This window comes from Cynocephalus volans, chromosome 6, assembly GCF_027409185.1.
Source record: "Cynocephalus volans isolate mCynVol1 chromosome 6, mCynVol1.pri, whole genome shotgun sequence".
Classification (NCBI taxonomy): Eukaryota; Metazoa; Chordata; class Mammalia; order Dermoptera; family Cynocephalidae; genus Cynocephalus; species Cynocephalus volans.
The window spans coordinates 125,411,048-125,433,160 of NC_084465.1; the positions used below are offsets into that span (position 1 = coordinate 125,411,048).

At 38.5% G+C, this 22,113-nt stretch overlaps 1 pseudogene; it reads right to left on the reverse strand.

The window, feature by feature from the left end:
• Positions 1–1,256: 1,256 nt before the first annotated feature.
• Positions 1,257–15,873, reverse strand: LOC134379692 (aldo-keto reductase family 1 member C3-like; annotated as a pseudogene).
• Positions 15,874–22,113: the final 6,240 nt, after the last annotated feature.

Sequence of the window (22,113 nt, forward strand, 5' to 3'; positions counted from 1 at the left end):
ATTAATGACCAGGTATAGAAGGAAAACTATAACAATTTTGTAAGTAATCGTAGTAAAATATTGTTGTGTTCCCAATGTAGGGAAAAGACACAACACAAATCTACCACAAAGGAAAAGCATGAAGTATTTGACTGCATTAAGAGTAGAAACTATTCTTTATAAAGTATTTTAACAAATAAATTCAAATCTAAAAAATAATAAATAACCAGAATATACAAATGTGGTATATCGATTATAAAAATGCCCCCAGTACTTCACATCTCCCTGTCTCCACTGTCATTGTTACATGACTTTGCACCCCATTTCACTGACAAGTGGTAGCTATTCCCTCCCCACCCCCCACCTTTGAGTGTGGCCTGGTCTGTAGCTTGCATTGGTCAATAGACTTACTGGCAGCAATGATGTGCCAGTTCTAATCCTGGAAATGAAGAGGATTTGCAAGAATCCACCTGCTTCCTTGGGATTGTGGATGTAATGAGAAGAGGCCCAGGATACTTGGCTGCAGGATGACAATCCATATGGAGAAGAGCTGAGGATTCCCTGACAACAGCACAGATGACATTCTGGAACAGAGCTGACTCCTTGTCCTGCACTCACTGCAAACACTTGAAGAAGGTCAGAAAACTCACTGAGTCTGCGCTGAACCCGGGCTAATTTTACCCCATAGAATCTTGAGCTAAATAAATGGTTTTTGTATTAACTTCTATTTTAGGGGTAGACTGTTTTACAACTGTAACCAATAGTATAATAATGGTCTCCACTTGAAAATGAAAAGAACAGACAACCTATTTAAAAAGGCAAACAGTTAAAGAGGAGTTTTTAAAAAGAAGAAAGTCAAAGTCAATAAAGATATAAAAACTAAACACATGAGTATTCAGGGAAATACAAAATAGGACCATTATAATTTGTAGACTGAAGATCACCTTATCCAACATATTTCATTTCAGAAAATGAAGAAAATGAGATGTCGTTTGCACAGGGGTACAGAATAAATTGATAACTTAATGCTGAAACCCAAAACTCTGTTTTATGTATAATACTGATTCTATCCAGCCATGATACATCTCATATTGTAGAGTAGGAGGAAACCCTTTTAAATGATCAAAAAACACATTCAAAGGAAATTCTAGGGAAATCGACTTGGCTCAAAGAAGTCTTGAGAGCCTTACAAAGAAGCACATGCATGCAGGGTGCTTTGCAGGAGCCTGATGCCCACAGCCCCGCTCATCACCTGCAAGTTTTCCTTCATGCGCTTCTCATTGAAACTCTTGACCAGGACCACCACCCCACGCTGCAGCTGGTAGCGAAGGGCAACCAGGGCTGGAGTCCGCTTGTACTTTTCTGCGATGGCACAAAGAACTGGATCACTCAAAAGAACTGGGGAGTTTGGGTCCACCCTGGAAGGAAAGGCAGAAATGCTGAACTCCTGAGGCTGAGTATTCTGTTTCACAGGAGACTCTCAAAACAGACTGAGGCATCTACCCTAGACCAGAGCTTCTCAAATGTGGTCCCTAGATCAGATGCATCAGCATTATCTGGGATCTTGTCAGGAAGACAAATTCTACCCTCCCCTTGAGCCGTTTTAGAATTAACCCCAGGAAACTGAGTATGGCATGATTAAAAACATTTCAACAAGATGATGTTCAGTTCAGCTCCTTTTTGTCCTTATTACCATTGTTTTGCTCGTTGGCTTCCCAGAGCACTGTGGGCAACCAGAACAATGTCTTTTGACTTGCAGAAATCCAGCAGTTTGCTCTGGTTGAGATAAGGATGACATTCCACCTGTAGATGGACAAGAGAGAAAAGTTTATTATAAGAAATACTAATATCAATATTTTATAAAAAATTAAAAGTAAAAGAAACTGAATAAAAAACCATGTGACATTAAATTTGAAGTGAAAATATTAACCTCAACTAGTGATCACCTTTTTAAAAAAAAAAAATCATTTTTCAAGATGGCGGTGGCTGCGGCGGCTGGCGCGGAGTAGCTGAGGTGGAAAAGGTGGCCACTGGGCCTCAGGCAGCCGGGAAACTTGTGGACCTTCCTCTTGCCATCTCTTAAGGGAGGACCGCTGCTGCTGGCCGGTCGTGGGGGGTGACCGCCACTTTACCCCCAGCAGGAAAGGCTGCCTCATTTACAGGCAACAGCTTTGAAGTGTGGAGCAGGAAAAGAACTGTTTCTTAGCTGCAAAAGCGAGTCTCGAAACAGGGAACACGGCGCCAGAGCTGCTGTGGATGCAGCCAGGATCCCGGAGGCTGGGGCCGCGCTGAAGGCGGCCAGCTGCCCTATTCAGGATTCGAGGTTTCAGGCCGGCATTAAAGAAGATTCCTGGGAGTGCCTGAGCCGCGCCGCGACTGAACAGCCCGAGGCGGCAGCGGCCGAGAACTGGGAAGGCAACAAACCAGAGACAGAGTGAGCGCCCGACCTGGCACAGCACTGTAAGTGAACCCTGGCACAGCTCTGTTCGGGGGGTGGATGCCCACCAAGCTCCCACCTGCACCACCAGGCCACTCACCGCCCCGGTGCTGCCTCCATTTTCCCAGGTGCGGGCAGCCCCGCCCAGCTCGGCCATCACTGAGCCTTCCCACTTGCTTGGCCTGGCGCGGGCTTTCCGGAGCCTGCGGACCGGCCTCCCCTCCCACTCCCTCCGCGGTTCTCTGGCAGGGCTGGTGGCGGGGGGGCGTCCCCGGCCAGTGTCGGGAGGGCAAGGAAGTACGAGCGGGCCGACTGTCACTCCACCACACCCTGGACTCCAGCCCCAGGTAAACTCCCTGTTACTGGGAGGCAGATACCATGTCTGTGGCCACCAGTTTGGAAAAAAGACTAACGAATTTCTGGTTGGGAATAGTGTGGTAGGAGAGTTCCCAGGTCCACTTGAACCTGCCGGAGACCAGGCTGCAGGTGGGCGCGAGACTCGGTTTATACTCGGGGGATACAAAGGTGAACAAGACCCGAGAAATATCTACATAGTGCTACAAAGGCACCCAGAGAGACTGGTCGTCTGTGCCTAGCAGAAACCTGGTAGACTTCCTGGGCGAGGCGGTGCTGAGCAGGGTCTTGAAGGCCCAGCTGATAGACGAGGGGTGCAGAAGTCACGCCCCAGGCCAGCACAGTGCGCACAGAGTAGGGAGACATGCGGCCAGGGAGGCGAAGACTCGACAGAAACCACACACCCAGTGGTGTCGCCACTGCACGATCTAACAGCCTGGGCCAGAGCACACGGAACAGGGAGAAGTCCTGCACAGGAAGTGAAAGCACAACAGAGATCACACACCCTGTGGTACGTGATCCACCAGCCCAGCAGAGTCCAACCTGACCAGAAAGGTGGCTCCCCGGAGAAGCCCAAGACCCGAGGCAACCAGACACACAGGGCACTAGAGGCCAACTGAGCAGTCACGGAGGGAGCCATACCAAATGGGCAACCACAGCAACATCCTAGTTAGTCAGTAGTCTCAAACCAGTGGACTATGAAACCCCCTGCCACAATGAATAAACACCAAAAAAAAGATACCAGAAATACAAAAAATCAAGAAAGTACTCCACCAAAAGTTAATAAATCTCAAACTCTAGATCCCATAGAACAAGAAGCCCTTGAAATAACTGATAAAGAATTTCGAGTGATAATTCTAAGGAAACTGAATGAGATACAAGAAAACTCAGCTAGACATCATGATGAAATGAGGAAAAGTATACAGGATCTGAAAATGGAAATGTACAAAGAAATCAATGTCCTGAAAAAAAATGTAGCAGAACTTGCTGAACTGAAGAAGTTATTCAATGAAATAAAAAACACAATGGAGAGTTTAACCAGCAGGCTTGTCGAAGTTGAAGAGAGACCCTCTGAACTTGAAGATGGTCTGTTTGAAATAACAGAAGCAGACAAAAAGAAAGAAAAAAGAATCAAGGACATTGAAGAAAATCTGAGAGAGATATCAGACAACCTTAAGCGCTCAAATATCCGAGTCATGGGTATTCCAGAAGGGGAGGAAAATGGAGATTCCATTGAAAACATATTCAACAAAATAGTGGCAGAAAACTTCCCAGGTATAGGAAAAATCACAGATCTTCAGATCCAGGAAGCTCAACGATCTCCAAATGTATTCAACCCAAAAAGACCTTCTCCAAGACATGTCATAGTCAAATTGGCAAAACTCAGAGACAAAGAGAGAATCTTAAAAGCTGCAAGAGAGAAGCATCAAATCACCTATAAGGGAGCCCCAATCAGGTTAAGATCAGACTTTTCATCACAAACCCGAAAAGTTAGAAAGGAATGGGATGATATTTTCAAAATACTAAAACACAAAGATTGCCAGCCAAGAATACTCTACCCTGCAAGGCTATCCTTCCGAAATGAGGGGCAAATAGTATATTTCTCAGACAAACAAAAACTGCGGGAGTTCACTACCACACGACCACCCTTACAAGAAATCCTCAAGGGAGTACTGGGTTTGGTTCCTGAAAAATGACTACCACTGCCATAAAAACCCAAGAAAAATCTAAACCCGCTAGTATAATAAAAATGGCATTCATGAAGAGAAAACAAGCTAACAAAAACACTATCTACAAACTAAGGAACCAACAAACACAGAAAACAAACAGTAAATCAGAAAGCAAGAAACAAAAGACACCTAAGACAACCAAACAACCAATAAAATGCTAGGAATAAATCAACACCTTTCAATAACAACTCTTAATGAAAAAGGCTTAAATTCCCCAATTAAAAGACACAGACTGGCTGACTGGATCAAAAAGCAGGACCCAACTACATGCTGCCTACAAGAGACCCACCTCACCCATAAAGATTCACACAGACTAAGAGTGAAAGGATGGAAAAAGATTTACCATGCAAACAGAAAAGAAAAATGAGCTGGAGTAGCTATTCTTATATCTGGCAAAATAGACTTTAAACTAAAAACCATAAAAAGAGACAATGAGGGACACTACTTAATGATAAAAGGACTGATCCATCAAGAAGACATAACAATCATAAATATGTATGCACCCAATGTTGGAGCAGCCAGATTTATAAAACAAACTCTATTGGACCTAAAGAAGGAAATAGACACTAATACCATAATAGCAGGGGACCTGAACACCCCACTGTCAATATTAGACAGATCATCTAGGCAAAGAATCAGTAGAGAAACACAAGATCTAAACAAGACTCTAGACCAATTGGAATTGGCAGATATCTACAGAACATTCCACCCAACAACCTCAGAATATTCACTCTTCTCATCAGCACATGGATCATTCTCCAGGACAGATCACATATTAGGTCACAAATCAAGTCTCAATAAATTCAAAACAATTGGAATTATCCCATGTATCTTCTCAGACCACAATGGATTAAAACTAGAAATTAATAACAAACGAAACTCTGGAAACTATACAAACACATGGAAATTAAACAGCATTCTACTTAATGACATATGGGTCCACGAAGAAATCAAGCAGGAAATCAAAAAATTTATTGAAACTAATGAAAACAATGATACATCATACCAAAACCTGTGGGATACTGCAAAGGCAGTACTGAGGGGGAAATGTATTGCATTAAACGCTCACTTCAGAAGAATAGAAAGATGGCAAGTGAACAACCTAACACTTCACCTTAAAGAACTAGAAAAACAAGAACAATCCAAACCTAAAGTTAGCAGACGGAAAGAAATCATTAAGATCAGAGCAAAACTGAATGAAATTGAAAACCAAAAAAACAATTCAAAAGATCAACGAATCAAAAAGTTGGTTTTTTGAAAAGATAAATAAAATTGACAAACCATTAGCATGGCTAACCAAAAAAAGAAGAGAGAAGACTCAAATAACAAAAATTAGAAAAGAAAAAGGCGATATTACAACTGATTCATCTGAAATACAAGGAATCATTCGAGACTACTATAAACAACTATACGCCAACAAATTTGAAAATCTGGAGGAAATGGATAAATTTCTGGACACACACAAGCTCCCAAAACTGAACCGTAAAGACGTAGAAAATTTGAACAGACCAATAACAATAAAGGAGATTGAAGCTGTTATCAGAAGGCTCCCAACAAAGAAAAGCCCAGGACGAGATGGATTCACAGCAGAATTTTACCAAACATTCAAAGAGGAATTGACACCGATTCTTTACAAACTATTCCAAAAGATTGAAACGGACGCAAATCTCCCAAACTCATTCTATGAAGCAAACATCATCCTGATACCAAAACCAGGTAAAGATATAACCAAAAAAGAAAACTACAGGCCAATATCCTTGATGAATATAGATGCAAAAATCCTCACTAAAATACTAGCAAACAGAATACAGCAACACATACGTAAAATTATTCATCACGATCAAGTGGGATTCATCCCAGGGATGCAAGGTTGGTTCAACATACGCAAATCAATAAATGTGATACACCATATTAATAAACTCAAACACAAGGACCATATGATCATCTCTATAGATGCTGAAAAAGCATTTGATAAAGTTCAGCACTCATTCATGACAAAGACCATCTATAAGTTAGGTATAGAGGGAAAGTATCTCAACATAATTAAAGCCATATATGCCAAACCCACAGCCAATATCATCCTGAATGGGGAAAAGTTGAAAACTTTTCCTTTAAGAACAGGAACTAGACAAGGATGACCACTCTCACCACTCCTATTCAACATAGTGTTGGAAGTACTAGCCAGAGCAATCAGAGAAGAGAAGGAAATAAAGGGCATCCAGATTGGAAAAGATGAAGTCAAACTGTCCCTGTTTGCAGATGACATGATCCTATATATCGAACAGCCTAAAACCTCTACAAAAAAACGGCTGGAATTGATAAATGATTTCAGCACAGTAGCAGGATACAAAATCAACACACAAAAATCAGTAGCATTTCTTTTCTCCAATAGTGAACATGCAGAACGAGAAATCAAGAAAGTCTGCCCATTTACAATAGCCACCAAAAAAATAAAATACTTAGGAATTGAGTTAACCAAGGAGGTGAAAAATCTCTATAATGAGAACTACAAACCACTGCTGAGAGAAATTAGAGAGGATACAAGAAGATGGAAAGATATTCCATGCTCTTGGATTGGAAGAATCAACACAGTGAAAATGTCCATACTACCGAAAGTGATATACAAATTCAATGCAATCCCCATCAAAATTCCAAAGACATTTTCTCAGAAATGGAAAAAACTATTCAGACATTTATATGGAACAATAAAAGACCACGAATAGCCAAAGCAATGCTCAGCAAAAAAAAATAAAGCTGGAGGCATAACACTACCTGACTTTAAGCTATACTACAAAGCTATAATAACCAAAACAGTATGGTACTGGCATAAAAACAGACACACTGACCAATGGAATAGAATAGAGAATCCAGAAATCAACCCACACACTTACTGCCATCTGATCTTTGACAAAGGCACCAAGCCTATTCACTGGGGAAGGTACTGCCTCTTCAGCAAATGGTGCTGGGATAACTGGATATCCATATGCAGGAGAATGAAACTAGATCCATACCTCTCACCGTATACTAAAATCAACTCAAAATGGATTAAGGGTTTAAATATACACCCTGAAACAATAAAACTTCTTAAAGAAAACATAGGAGAAACACTTCACGAAATAGGACTGGGCACAGACTTCATGAATATGACCCCAAAAGCACAGGCAACCAAAGGAAAAATAAACAAATGGGATTATATCAAACTAAAAAGCTTCTGCACAGCAAAAGAAACAATTAAAAGAGTTAAAAGACAACCAACAGAGTGGGAGAAAATATTTGCAAAATATACATCTGACAAAGGATTAATATCCAGAATATATAAGGAACTCAAACAACTTTACAAGAAGAAAACAAGCAACCCAATTAAAAAATGGGCAAAAGAGCTAAGTAGGCATTTCTCTAAGGAAGATATACAAATCGCCAACAGACATATGAAAAAATGCTCAACATCACTCAGCATCCGGGAAATGCAAATCAAAACCACATTGAGATACCATCTAACCCCAGTTAGGATGGCTAAAACCCAAAAGACTATGAACGATAAATGCTGGTGAGGCTGCGGAGAAAAAGGAACTCTCATACATTGTTGGTGGGACTGCAGAATGGTGCAGCCTCTATGGAAAATGGTATGGAGGTTCCTTAAACAATTGCAAATAGATCTACCATACGACCCAGCCATCCCACTGTTGGGAATATACCCAGAGGAATGGAAATCATCAAGTCGAAGGTATACCTGTTCCCCAATGTTCATCGCAGCACTCTTTACAATAGCCAAGAGTTGGAACCAGCCCAAATGCCCATCATCAGATGAGTGGATACGGAAAATGTGGTAGATCTACACAATGGAATACTACTCAGCTGTAAACACGAATGAAATACTGCCATTTGCAACAACATGGATGGACCTTGAGAGAATTATATTAAGTGAAACAAGTCAGGCACAGAAAGAGAAATAAAACATGTTCTCAGTTATTGGTGGGAGCTAAAAATTAATATATAAATTCACACACACACACACACACACACACACACGCACACAAACACCGGGGGGGGGAAGAAGATATAACAACCACAATTATTTGAAGTTGATACGACAAGCAAACAGAAAGGACATTGTTGGGGGGGAGGGGGGGAGGGAGAAGGGAGGGAGGTTTTGGTGATGGGGAGCAGTAATCAGCTACAATGTATATCGACAAAATAAAATTTAAAAAAATAAAATAAAATAAAATAAAATGCTAAAAAAAAAAAAAAATGAGAAACCACATGAACCAGATTTTGGTTTCTGAATAAAATTTTGTCAACTACAAGAAGAAATGGCAAAGGCCACACCTGGGACAGGGCAAAAACTCTTGGTGTCTTTGTTCTCAAATTGTACCAAAAAGTAAGAATTCGATCAAACACTCATGAAAGCAAGACTGAGGAATAAGAGAACTGGTTTAGTAGAGATCCCACTGGTGATATTTGGGTAGATTTCAGCATCAAACAGAAAAAATGAATAAAATCAGTATAGCAGATAAAGTAGATAAAAATCCATGAGTCCATAGTGAGGGAAATACAGAGAGAGAGAGATAAGGTTACAGGAAGAACAAAAATATTTTCCCACATAGATGGTGATAATTTCAGTAAGGTATTTCTCAGATAATTGATAATTAAAGGGATGGTACTTTAATACCCAGTGTTATAGGAATAATTGTAATTTATCCCAACATGATGAGGAAATTGTTTTATTTTTCAGAATCATTTCAAATGAGAAATGTAAAAACAGTAAGTGGTTAAACAGAAAAATAATTATTTACAAACCCCAATGAAATAACTAATTTTGACAATCAACAAGTACTAAATCATTATGTGAAAATTTGTTATGGAATATGATTTCCCCTGTTGACAATTGTAGCCCAACATGTGATTAGCAATTGCAATGTGTCTCACTTAAGCACGTGATCAAAACCAACATCACTAATAGTGGGACAACCTGAAATTAAGTGCCTCCTACTGGGGTGCAATTTCAGTGACACAGCATGCCCAGGACACTTTGTTGCCAATGATGTCTAACTTTAATATAATAACACATTAAACTTTTAATTTTTTGAAACTTGGGATAGAGAAACAAGTTGTCTAACATGGCAGGACAACAGTCTGATAAATCCAGAATATTTGACATTACCTGTCTGGATGTATAAGGAAAATGTTGGTGGCCATTCTAGGTTGAAGAGCTTGAGAAATAATATAAAAAGTAATATATAAACCACAATTGTATCCTGGTTAAAAAGAAGAGCAACATAAGACATTTGGGGGAAACAATCAGAAACTTGAACCTGGACTGGATAGTGGATGATATGAGAAAATTAGCTATAACTTCCTGAGATATAATAATGGGACTGGAACTGTGGGGGGGGGGATATCTTCATTCCTATGACATGCTTTCTGAGTTCCACAGGGGTTAACTGTCAGGTCTACAAATTTTGTCCACTGTCAGGTGGGCAAAATTTACACATATGTGCACAGATGTACCCTTATACTCCTATATCTACCTATATTTGGCCAGGTGGCAAGATGTCAACAATTGTGAATATAGGTGAGAAAATATGGGTGTTCAGTTCATTTTCACCAAATTTTTTTCTGAATATCTGCAAATTATCATAATAAAAATGGGGTAAAACATTAAAACTACATTCAGCTTTTTAACATTTATATTTGAAAATCATGGGGCTATATTATTATATATCAAATTCAAAACTTTTGTAAGCTATATTTTCTAATTGAGGACACCCACTCTTTGACTCTAAATTGTTAAAAAGTAAATTACAGCACAAAACCAGGCACAGAATAAACAGATGTGTTTATAGAGTTGATTTAATAGCAAAAAGCAGTGAAGAGACTCAAACTAAAGCATGGTCAGTCTGAAGGTCAGCTTTATGTTCTGCTAAAGTTTCTCAGTGTTGATTTCATCCAGAATAAATAGCTATCACCGTAAACAAGTAACTTCATCCCTCTAAGTTGAATGACTTTTGTAGAATCCAGTGCATATTTTCCTGTATTTATTTTTCTGCAGAACAACCCTGAAAGCAGAGGTACCAAGATGTAGGACACAGGAATTCAAACCCCATATAAACCTTACCATCTATCTCTCTTATTTTCATTCATTCTTTATGTACCACTCATTCCATGTTCTCTTGGCCTCCTTCCTATACACAATTCCCTCCAAGTCACTTTCACCCATCTAGTCCTTGGTCATCCTGCATGCCTCAGAGAATTTCCACTCTCCCCTGAGATCTGACCGATTCCGGTCCTCCCTGGTCTCCTTTACCTCCCTAAATTTTTACTTACAATTCATCACTAAAGTCTCATCACATTTTTTCTAAGTCATTACCATGTTGAGGTACAATAAAGTGTCCTCCCTGCCTTCTAGACGAGTCTCTGCTCTGCTCCTGTTGCTCAAAGGTGAGATGAGCAGGAGGGAAGGACAAGTGGACACCTGGCAGCAGTACAGGAAGAAGGGCATGAAGAACAGGAATGAGAGGAGGCTGAGGCGCTCACCTGGTTGCAGACGGGCTTGTACCTGAGCCCTGGCTTGTTAAGGATCATCTCCAGCTGCCTGCGGTTAAAGTTGGACACCCCGATGGACTTGGCCAATCCTGCGTCCTTACACTTCTCCATGGCCTGGGGAGGAAGGGGTCGTGAGGAATTATTTGTGCACTTGTCTGCAGATCAAGAAACCCCACTTTCCCAGGTGTCAGATGGGAACCAGATCCCCCCTCTCTTGGCTTCCTCCTCTGTACTGTTTCCTCAAAGCACTCACCTCCCACGTGGCGCAGAGATCCACTGTATCAAATATTAATTTCCCATGTTCATCTCTTGGATGCAACTTCTCTCCTGGCTGGAATAGAAGCAGTTATTTCAGAGATGCCATAGTAAATATCTCCACCCTCTGCTGTGCTTTTAGGTATGTCTAGGGCTGGGGCACTAAGCTCCATGAAGTACATGGTGGAACATTCCAGACAGTGATATTTGCAACTTTGTTTGCACATGGAATTGTAAGGAATGTCTTTAGAAGACAGGCTTTCTCTAATTTCTCACATTTTTTATATGTTTTAGAAAACACCATTTTCTTAAGTCCTGTGGGAATTCATTGTGACTCAGTTTACACTTGCATGCACCTGTACTTTACTCTTTGGAAATGCCTGTCTTGATCTGGGAAAGCCAGCAAGTTACATGATTTTATTTTCAGAATAACATTTGCAGTCTTGACCCAGTTGGGATGATCAGAGCTCTTCATGCTCCTGAACACATAATAGTCTAAGGGCAAGCACATGAGCCAAACATGGTCAATCGAGGTTTGTTTCAAGATTAATTTGGATGAGGGGAGACGCAGAGAAGCTCTCAAGTGCTAATGACCAGGAACCTTGAATTTCCATGAAGCCATACTTGCCACCAATGGAAAAGACTAAGATAAACATCAAGCAAACCTGTGGAATGCAGAGATGAGGGGTCGAGGAAAAGAAATATTTCCGAAGATGACTTTAAATCTTTAAGTGCAGCTATGGCTTGGTCTTCCCACTTAATTCAATAAGCTCTTTTGCATAATCTAGATCAAGTATACATAACACAGTTATTAATGAATAACTGCCATGTACAAAACTCCATCATGAAGATAACCAACAGGAGAAGCAACATTTCCCAAGGCCAATGAGGGCTTCTAGGTTTGACCTACCCACAGTGAGCACCACCAAATCTGCTTCCAGCTTAAACTGTGAGAGATTATGGACACCGTTTGTGCACCTTGTGGGAGGCAGTTTCGTGCTCGGCACAGCTGCGGGAAATTCTGGGTCTGTGAATGTCCCCAAGAACCTCAGGGGCCGTAATCAGGACTGTGCCTTGGACATGGCCATTGCTATTTCCTCAGGTTTTTGAGGCAGAGACTTTGAGGCTGTTGAAATTTCTTCTCTTGGTGGTAGGAAGTGGGTCATTAAAAATTAATAAATTACTCAATAAAAAGGGTATCTGGAGCTCTACTTAGGTTTCTTCTCTGGTGTAAAAACTCCTACATCTTCCTCAGAAAAAGCTTATTTCAACCATCCATGTAAATGATATTTATGCTGACAGCCTAAGTGAAATAGATTAGATCACACAATTGCCTACCTTCAGAGACATTGGGAAATGAATAAGGTAGAGGTCGACATAGTCCAGTTGAAGTTTTTTTAGTGACATTTCCAAGGCTGGTCGGACCAAATCTGGTCGATGAAAAGTGCACCAGAGCTGCAGAGGTTAAAGAATGAAATTTAAAGTTGATACTACAGCCAATTTAGTGGATCTGAATTACCTAATATTTAAACTTTTTTCTGCTAGTTGTAAGCTGATGATCACAGGCATAAGTATTCCCTTCCTCCTTTTGTTTCCTATGATCTGACCTCCCTATTAAAATTCTGTTATATGTTTGGTTATATTTTTAGGATATCTACTGAACATGGAAAGAAGTTACTCAAGGCATAAAATTTTTATGAAAAAATAATAATGATCATAATCTGAATTATATTTGATTGACTTCACAAAACAGTTCACAAACATAGTCTCATTCTCTCACCCATGAGCTTGACCGGGAAGAATTAGTATCACTTCTGTTTAGAGAACTGAAGGTAAAATTGTTTAGAACATGTTAACACTTGCTGGGCACAATTCAAGATGCTTTAGCTACATCTGGTTTAGTACCCAAAAGGCTGTCTTACATTTTTCTCTCTTATTAACACCTGAGAATTGAAATTCATAGTGATGAGAAATTTTGGAAAGTCACCCAGGAGATGAAAAAGCCATAATGTGATCATAGTTCTGTTTGATTATATAGTCCATGATGATTTGAGCTGAGACTCAGAAAAGTAAAATGACTTTAACATAAAGTTACAAAACTTAGGCATCCCAATAATGAAAAACCCATCATTGTTCTCTGATTTCAATCCTAATTTTAATGCATAAATGGGTGTAAATGAAAGTTATATTGGTAAGTAATAATTCACCAGCCACTGAGAGAATGATATAATCATCATCTCCAAGTAATTATATGAAACAAATGTGCACACAAGCACACCACATACACGGTACCTTTGAAGTGTAGAATATGTCCTCTCTCTTCACAATGCCCTCTGCAATCTTGCTTCGGATGGCCAGTCCAACCTCCTCTTCATTATTGTACAAATAAGCAGAATCGATATGGCGAAACCCGGCTTCTGTTGCTAATTTGATGACCTCCACAATTTTACTCTTAGGAAACTAAGGAACAAACAAAGGTAGTATTTGGAGATCCACATGATTGAGAGTTAGTGCGACCTTCACAAGCATCAGGTGTTCCTCATGTCTTGGGTTAGCTCTGTATATGACGTGATGAACCCATCCAGTTTGCCTGGATCATTCCCAGTTAGTAATAAAGGTTGGACATCCCCAGAACCCCTTCAGTCCTGAGCCATCACTGGTTGAGCACTGGCATTGAAGCTCTCCAAGAACACCTCCTGGTTCAGTGATTTGCTGGAAGAACTCACAGAACTCAACCTAATGTTGTAGTCATGGACAGTAGTTATTAGTGAGGTTAAAAAGTAAAGTTAATACAGAGTAAAGGGGTATGGGATGATATGTAGAAGGAATCTTCAAAATTCAATGAGTCCTCTCCCAGTGAATTCACACAGAACACACTAAATTCCCCAGCGCTGAATTTTGAGAATACACAGAAAATACCTAAACGAGGAACCCTTAAGAAACTCATGTCCTGAGCCTTTCACCAAAGGCTGGTTGCATAGACTCACTGCTGAGTACACAACAAAATTCAAGTTTCCCCAAGGAAAGCAGGTATACAAAAATCCAAATATTTGTACTAGTAGTTAAGGTCCAGTCACCATCATCAACAGTTAAGAAAAGGTGAGAAATCCAAGTTCCTAAATGCCATCCAGGGTCCAGACTGATAATAAGCACTTCTATGGACAGCAGTCTATTAAATGAAGTCTTTTCTAAATAGACATTCTTTATGGATGACAAAATTAAATACTAGGACTGTATATGTATATTCTAAGGCTATAGATTTACACATTAGAAATTAACTGCAGTCTATGAAAGGTTAGAATGTAGGTGGCAGCCCTGAAAATCAAGTCCATTTATTTTAGGTAAAATACAATTAGAGTGAAATTTTAAAATATTGGCTTTTCTACTAAATTTAGATAAATATTTGAAAATGCATTTGTTAAAGAATGTAATGGTAAAGGATACAAACTTTTCCACTTCTTTTCAAGAATTTCAAAAGCTTTCTTTTTTTTAATGAAATTACAAGAGGTACATTCTGGATCCTCAGGGCTCTCTCCTGATCCCTGTGCTGGTCTCTTCTTAGGTGTACAAGCACTTAGAAGATCAACAAGGATGGAGCTCCAGTGGTGTCCCTGATCCTTCCTTCTCTTTTATGACACTTTGCACTACTAAGTAAAAACTCATGTCAACTATGTTTCCTTATGTCTACAAATGAAAAAAGTGAGACTCAAAGTTTAAGTACCTAGCCTCTTGTCACACAAGTAGTATGAGGACAGCACTGGAATACAGATTTTTATTCCATTTAGTGAACTATGCATTTGCTCCTTCGTGTTAGAGGACCACATCTACCATTTTGATTCAAATACAATGTATATTAACACAAACCAAGAATTAGACTTGTCCTTGTCAGGTCGTAGTTTGCCTCAAAATGATGTTATAGATTCCCTTCAGGTAAATTTCCAGCGGGGAGAGTAGTCCTGGGAAATTGTATTGAGTCCAGGTACAGTATTTGCTGTTTGGTGCTCAGCAGGATGCCCCACAGCAGGGCTGCCATGCTCCCCCACTATTTCTCATGCACGCCAAATCCAGTAATTTTTACCACAAAGATTTCTCTGGATCATGGACACTTGAAAGGAGGAAAGATTTTTGAGTTATAGAAATAAACAGAGAAACCACTCCCATTACAATCAACCTCCAAGAAAGTGACCTGACATGCAGTGTCCCTAACTGCTGAGTTTCAACGCTTCTGCCAAGCTGGGAAACACAGGAATAGGAGGGAGGACCAGAGTTCAGAATAATCAGTGGGTGCCAACATGATTCGTTTCCAATACAGAACAAAGTCTGACCACCTTTCCTCTTTGTACTTGGCATAGCTCTAGCCTGTTGAAACCAAGAACCAAAAGTTACACTGGCAAAGTCACACAGGAAGAAGAATTTTACAGTGCACTTCAGCTTACACTTCTCCTGGGTCTATTTTCTTATGAACTCTCAAACCGAAGACACTGTTGTTACCTCTGGAGGTGCACAGGTGCCGAATCCCAGGGCAGGAATGAAGTGACCATCATTCAGTTTCACATTCTGACGTTTGGGATCCATCACTGTCTCCCCTCTGGCTAAACAGAACTTGCTTCTTTCCTTTGCCTTCATGGGTTATATGAACACGCAACAGGCAATCTCACAGCTAGCTGTCCAAAGGTTAAGCAAAGGCATGTAGGAGGAGTTAGTTTATAGCAGTATTCCACAGAGTTACAGGAGAATTGGAGCAAGATTATGTTTGTTATAAAAGGAAATTATCAAATAAATTATTACATACTCTTAACGAACTCTTTAACCTTTCCAGAGTATAATTTCTAATCAGAATCCACATATATTAGGAAAATACTACAAACTATTTAGTGAACAAGGACAGACCATATGTTAAACTAGATAAAATTTCACACATGAATCTTTTTGTTGTTTTTTAAATGATGAAGCTACCTCTGAGTGTGTATCATTTAAGAATCACCTATCTCACACCTCATACCACACACACTAACAAACACACACACCATTTAGGAAAATGACTAATGAGGATTTTTTTTTAAAAAGTGATTGTCAATAAAGAGTCTAAAGTTAAAATTGAAAATAAATTTTAATTTTTAATTTTCCTATAGTGTAACAATTTTGTTTCTTCTTTCTTTGCTTTGTAATATGAATATTCAGTCAAATACAATCAAACTGTCCAAAGGAAAGTCAAGAAGACCATTCGGAAACTGGCAAGAGAAATGTAACTCATAAGGTACAGAGGTCCTGGATATTAAGATTGCTATAGACTGGGCACAACCCCCAATCTCACTGAAGCTTAAGCCTCACTGTAAATGTAGAGGGTGGGAAATCCTATTGTGGTAATTGAAAGGTAGGGCCTTAAAGAGGTGATTAGATTATAGGACCATGCCATAGTGAATGGATTACAAACAGTGGTCAGGAGCATGGTTCAGAGGGCTTTAAAAGGTAATTGCATGAGGAACTCTCTCTCTAGGCTCTCTGTGCTTCCAGCGTCTTGCAATGTGAGACCCCTGGGTCACTGTTGCCACTACCAGATGGACTTTGGACTTCCCAGACTATGAAACTGTAAACAATAAATTTCATTTTCTTTATAGATCACCCAGTTCCGGATATTTTGTTATAAGCAACAGAAACAGACTAAAACAATGATCAACAGGCTTTTCTTCAGAAGATTTGTAAAATGCATAGCATGATATATTAAAAGTGATCAAAGAAAAAAACCTGTCAATCAAAAATTTTATCTCTAGTAAAAATGTCCTGCAAAAATGAGGAACTTTTTAAAACAACTCAAGATAAACAAAGGCTGTAAGGATCTGTTACCACTAAAACTTCCCTAAAAGAAATGCAAAAAAGAGTCATTCAGGTTGAAATGAAAGTAAGCTACACAGTAACTCAAAGCCATATGAAGGTGATTGATAGAGTTTGGATGTTATTGTCCCTCCAAAACTCATGTGGAAATCTAATCCCCAATGTGGCAGTGTTGGGGGCTGTTTCAGTCATGGGGGTGGATCCCTCATGAATGGATTAATGCTCTCCCTGGGGAAGTGGGGGTAGTGAGTAAGATCTTGCTTTATTAGTTCCCCTGAGATCTGGTTGTTTAAAAACACCCTAGCACCACGCCTCTCTCTCTTGCTTCCTCTCACCATGTGATCTGCTTGTACCTGCCAGCTGCCTGCTGCTTTCCACCATGAATAGAAGCAGCCTGAGGCCAGCACCTGATGCAGCTGTCCCAGAATCATAAGCCAAATAAACCTCTGTTCTTTATAAAATACCCAGTCTCAGGTATTCTGCTATACCAACACCAAAAATGGACTCATACAGAAGGCACAAACACAAACAGTAAAGGTAAAGATATGATCAAATATAGAAACATGTGTTTTTTAAATTTTGGTTTGTAACTCTATTTTTTCCCTCAAAATTTAAAATAGAAATGCATACAAACAGGGTAAGTCTGTGTTAATATATACAGAACATATAAACTTGTAATTGGTGACATTGAAATATAAAATGGAAGACAATATCTGCATAAAAATGGCCTTTTTGCTTGGGATTGAAGCTAAATTTCTATCAAGACAAAGACAATTGTTATAACTTTAGGATGCTATCTGTAATTCCCATGGTAAACACAAATACAATAACTGTACAAATACACAGGAGAAAATAAGAAAGGAATCAAAACATCAGTAAAAAAAAATTCAAACACAAATAAAGTTAGAATGGTGAACTTAAAAAAACAAAGCTATAAGGCAAACGAGAAAAAGACAAAATGCCAAAAGTAATTCTTTCCCTATCAGTAATTACTTTAAGTGTAAATGGATTAAACTCCCCAAACAAAACTCAGATGAATTGGCAGAGTGCAATAAAAACAAAACAAACAAACAGCATCCAACTGTATGCTCTGTACAAGAGACTCATTTTAGATCTAAGGACACAAATGCTTTATACACAAAAATGGAGGAATGTATTCCATGAAAATAGTAACCAAAAAAGAGCAGTGGTATCTAAGCTAACATCAGAACAAACAGAATTCATGTCAGAAATGAAACATGAGACAAGCAAGAACAGTATACATTAATAAATGGGTCAATTCACCAAGAATAAAACAAATATAAACATGTACTCACTAAATATCACAGCTCCAAAATATATGAAACACACATCGGCAGAATGGAGGGGAAAACAGACACCACTACAACAAAAGTTGGAAATTTTATTACCCAAATTTTAACAATAGATAGAACAATGAAGTAAAAGATCAGTAAGAAAATAGAAAAAAGGAGTACTATAAACAATTATATGTCAAAAAATTGAATCATCTAGATCAAACAGATAAATTCCTAGAAACACAAAACTTACAAAGACTAAATCATGAAGAAATGAAAAACTCAAATACACCTACAACTAGCAGAGAGATTGAATTGGTATGAAAAAACCTCCCAACAAGGAAAAGCCTATAGCCAGATTGGTTCACTTGTGAATTCGACAAGCATTTGAAGGAGAATTAACACAAATTCTTCTCAAATGTTTCAGAAATATTTCACAGGAAGAAACATTTCCTTACTCATTCTATGAAGCCAGAATTACCCTGATACTAAGACAGATAAAGACACTAGAAGAAAGAAAACCACAGAAATATATTCCTTATAACTAATGCTCCAAAACTTCTCAACAAAATACTAGCAAACCAAATTCAGCAGCATACTAAAAAGCATAGATTATGACCTACTGGAATTCATTTCCACAATGCAAGGATTATTTCACATACAAAAATCAATCAGTGCAATATGCCATATTAACAGAATGAAGGAAAACCACAGGAATATCTCAGCTGATGCAGAAAAGTTTCTTCACTAATATTAACCTTCATGGTGAAAACCCTAAACAAACTAGAAAGAAAAGAAAAATTCCTCAACATAATAAAGGCCATATATAGAAAAAAAATCACAGCTAACATCATCTTCAATGGTAAAAGTCTGAAAGCTTTGAACCTAAATTTATTACCAAGACAAGTATGACCACTTGTACCACTCCTATACACAGAGTATTGAAAGTACTAGCTAAAGTAATAGGACAAGAAAAAGAAATAAAATATATCCAAGTTAAAATGGAGGAATAAAATCATCTGTTCATGGATGACATGATCTTATAGGTAGAAAATCCTAAAGATGATGCAACAAATTGTTAGAACTAAGAAATAAATTTAGAACAGTTGCAAAATACATAGTCCACACAGAAAATCCATTTGCAATTCTACACAGTATTAATGAACAATTTGAGAAGAAATTTTAAAAATAATTTCACCTGCATGAAAAAAGAATGAAACATTTATGAATAAACTTAACCAAAGAGGTGAAAGATACCTACAATTAAAACTACAAAATGTTGCTTAGGGAAATTAAAGAAGATAAAAATAAACAAAAAGGCAACAGTATTCATGATTGGGAAGCAAATTAAGATGTCAATATCATCCAAAGTAATCAACAGATTCAGTGTAATTCTTATAAACTTCCAAATGGGATTTTTTACAGAAATGTAAAAACCCATCCTAAAAGTCATATGGAATCTCAAAGGACCCCAAAGAGCCAAAACTATCTTGAAAAAGAAAAATAAAAATGGAATAAATTTCAAGTTCTCACACATCCAGATTTTGAAACTCACTGCAAAGCTATAGTAATAAAAATGGTATGCTACTGAACTGATGAAAAGACAGAAATATAGGCAAATAGAATACATTAGATAGCCCAGAAGTAAAAATTTGCATATATTATCAAAAGATATTTGACAGGCGGCCAAGACTGGCAATGACGAAAAGTAGTCTTTACAGCAAACAACAGTGAAAAACTAGATATCCACATGCAAAAGAAGTTGGAACTTAACCTTACACAAAAATTAACTCAAAATACATCCAAGACCTAAACATAGAACTGTAAGCTTAAAACTCAAAGAAAATCACAGGGTAAAATTTAATGACATTGGATTTAGCCATGATATTTTGGATAAGACACCAAAAGAGTTGTTGACAGCAACAAAAAAGTAGATAAGTTCAATCTACTATTCAGCAAAACAAAAACCTTTTTTGCATAGAAGGAAACTATGAAGAGAGAGAAGGCACCCCACAGAATGGGATAAAAGAGCTATAAGTTATATTTCTGAAATCAATAAAGATAATGAAATTTCCTGGCAGATGCCCAAAACCCTACATGTTATCTCAAATAGCCTTTGTTCAACTGCCAAGCACATTTCTTGGTGTCTTCAGGTTTTTGCTTATTCATTCCATAATTAAACTTTTTCTTCTTCCCTGCTATTGATGCAAATTTTGAATTATGATATCTACTTGCTTTACCTGGATTGGATCTCCTGGTCTACCACCATTTCTCTTCTCTCCTGAAATCTGAATGTTTTCACATAGTATTTGGGTTTAAGCTTTGAACTGACCCTGGTGTCTCCCCACTGCTCTGACTGGAAAGAGTGGAATTTATCTAAATATCTGTTTGAATGACCTGAAGGTAAGAACAGACCTACATTGCATCATTCTCATCACACCAAGCAATTCAGCATTTCCTCCCAACAGCCTTTAATAGTGACCTCTGTTTCTCTTCTGTTTTTATTTGACTCCAATTTTTGTAGACACCATCTGATAAAACCTGAAATAACTGCGTGGGCAGGGTAACCACAGTACCATGTGAAGGTGCCCTAGGTACATTTTTCACTTCTCCCACTTTTCACTTCTGTTTATTCCCCTCCATATTTAAGAGATAACACCAACCACTCTTCCTGTGCTGCTGTGCTCCAGGAGAAATAAAGACTTGAAGCAGAATAAATCTATGTTCACATTTACTGTCTCTGAAGGTGAGATGGGAACTTCGAGGCCAATTTAAATCACAGATTAAGTCAAAGCATCAGATGGCAAGAGGAGTAAATGTTAAGTCAATAAATAAGCACCTTTATTCAAAAAGAGTTAATACTAACCTGCAAGAGAATTTAGCAAGTTTTCAAGGAAAAAAAAAACCCTCAAAAAATTACTTGTTTGGCTTAAATGTGTTCCAGTCATCTGCTGGATATCCATCCACCTGTCCAATGATACTAATTTCACCATGTCCTGGTGCAAATAACTCCACTGTTCTTGCTTTTATAGTTAGAATGCTCTTTTTCCTGTATAATGCACATAAATTTCCTTCCATAAATTTACATGATTATAAACAAAAAAGTATTAATTTGTTGAAATTTATTTTATTAGAACTATTTCAATCTTGATCCTTCTTAGAGAATGTTAGCTGGGGACCCTAGCTAGACATAGAACCCAGGCCTTGGGTATTCCCTCTGGTTGTCATTCTCTGTTTCCATCAAGATATTTTTTGTCCCATATCCACTGGTACACTCTAGTCCAGTTGCTCAACATATCTGTGAGTGTCTACCCAGCTCCAGAGGAAAAAGAGACGGTTTCTGCCTTAAGATCTCAATATCTAAATGAAGATATAGAACAATGAATAAAAAATGCTTAACATAATTGCCTGTAAGAGCAAGTATGAATGAATAGCACATTGTACCTGTGCTGGTAGAAAGGATCCTACCCTCAAGACTCTTTTGATTTTTGATTCCTCAGGCTACAAAAATGTTTTCTCAGACAGAGTTTGGAAGATTTTATAACACTAAATTAAAATAAAAAAATACCATTCACAACACAAACACATCTAAGATTATTGTTCAAATATGCTGGAAGCTAGTGCAACTTATCTTATTCTGTCACCAACTTTTGAAGTTGCTTCATAGCTAGGCTGTGCTTGTCATCTG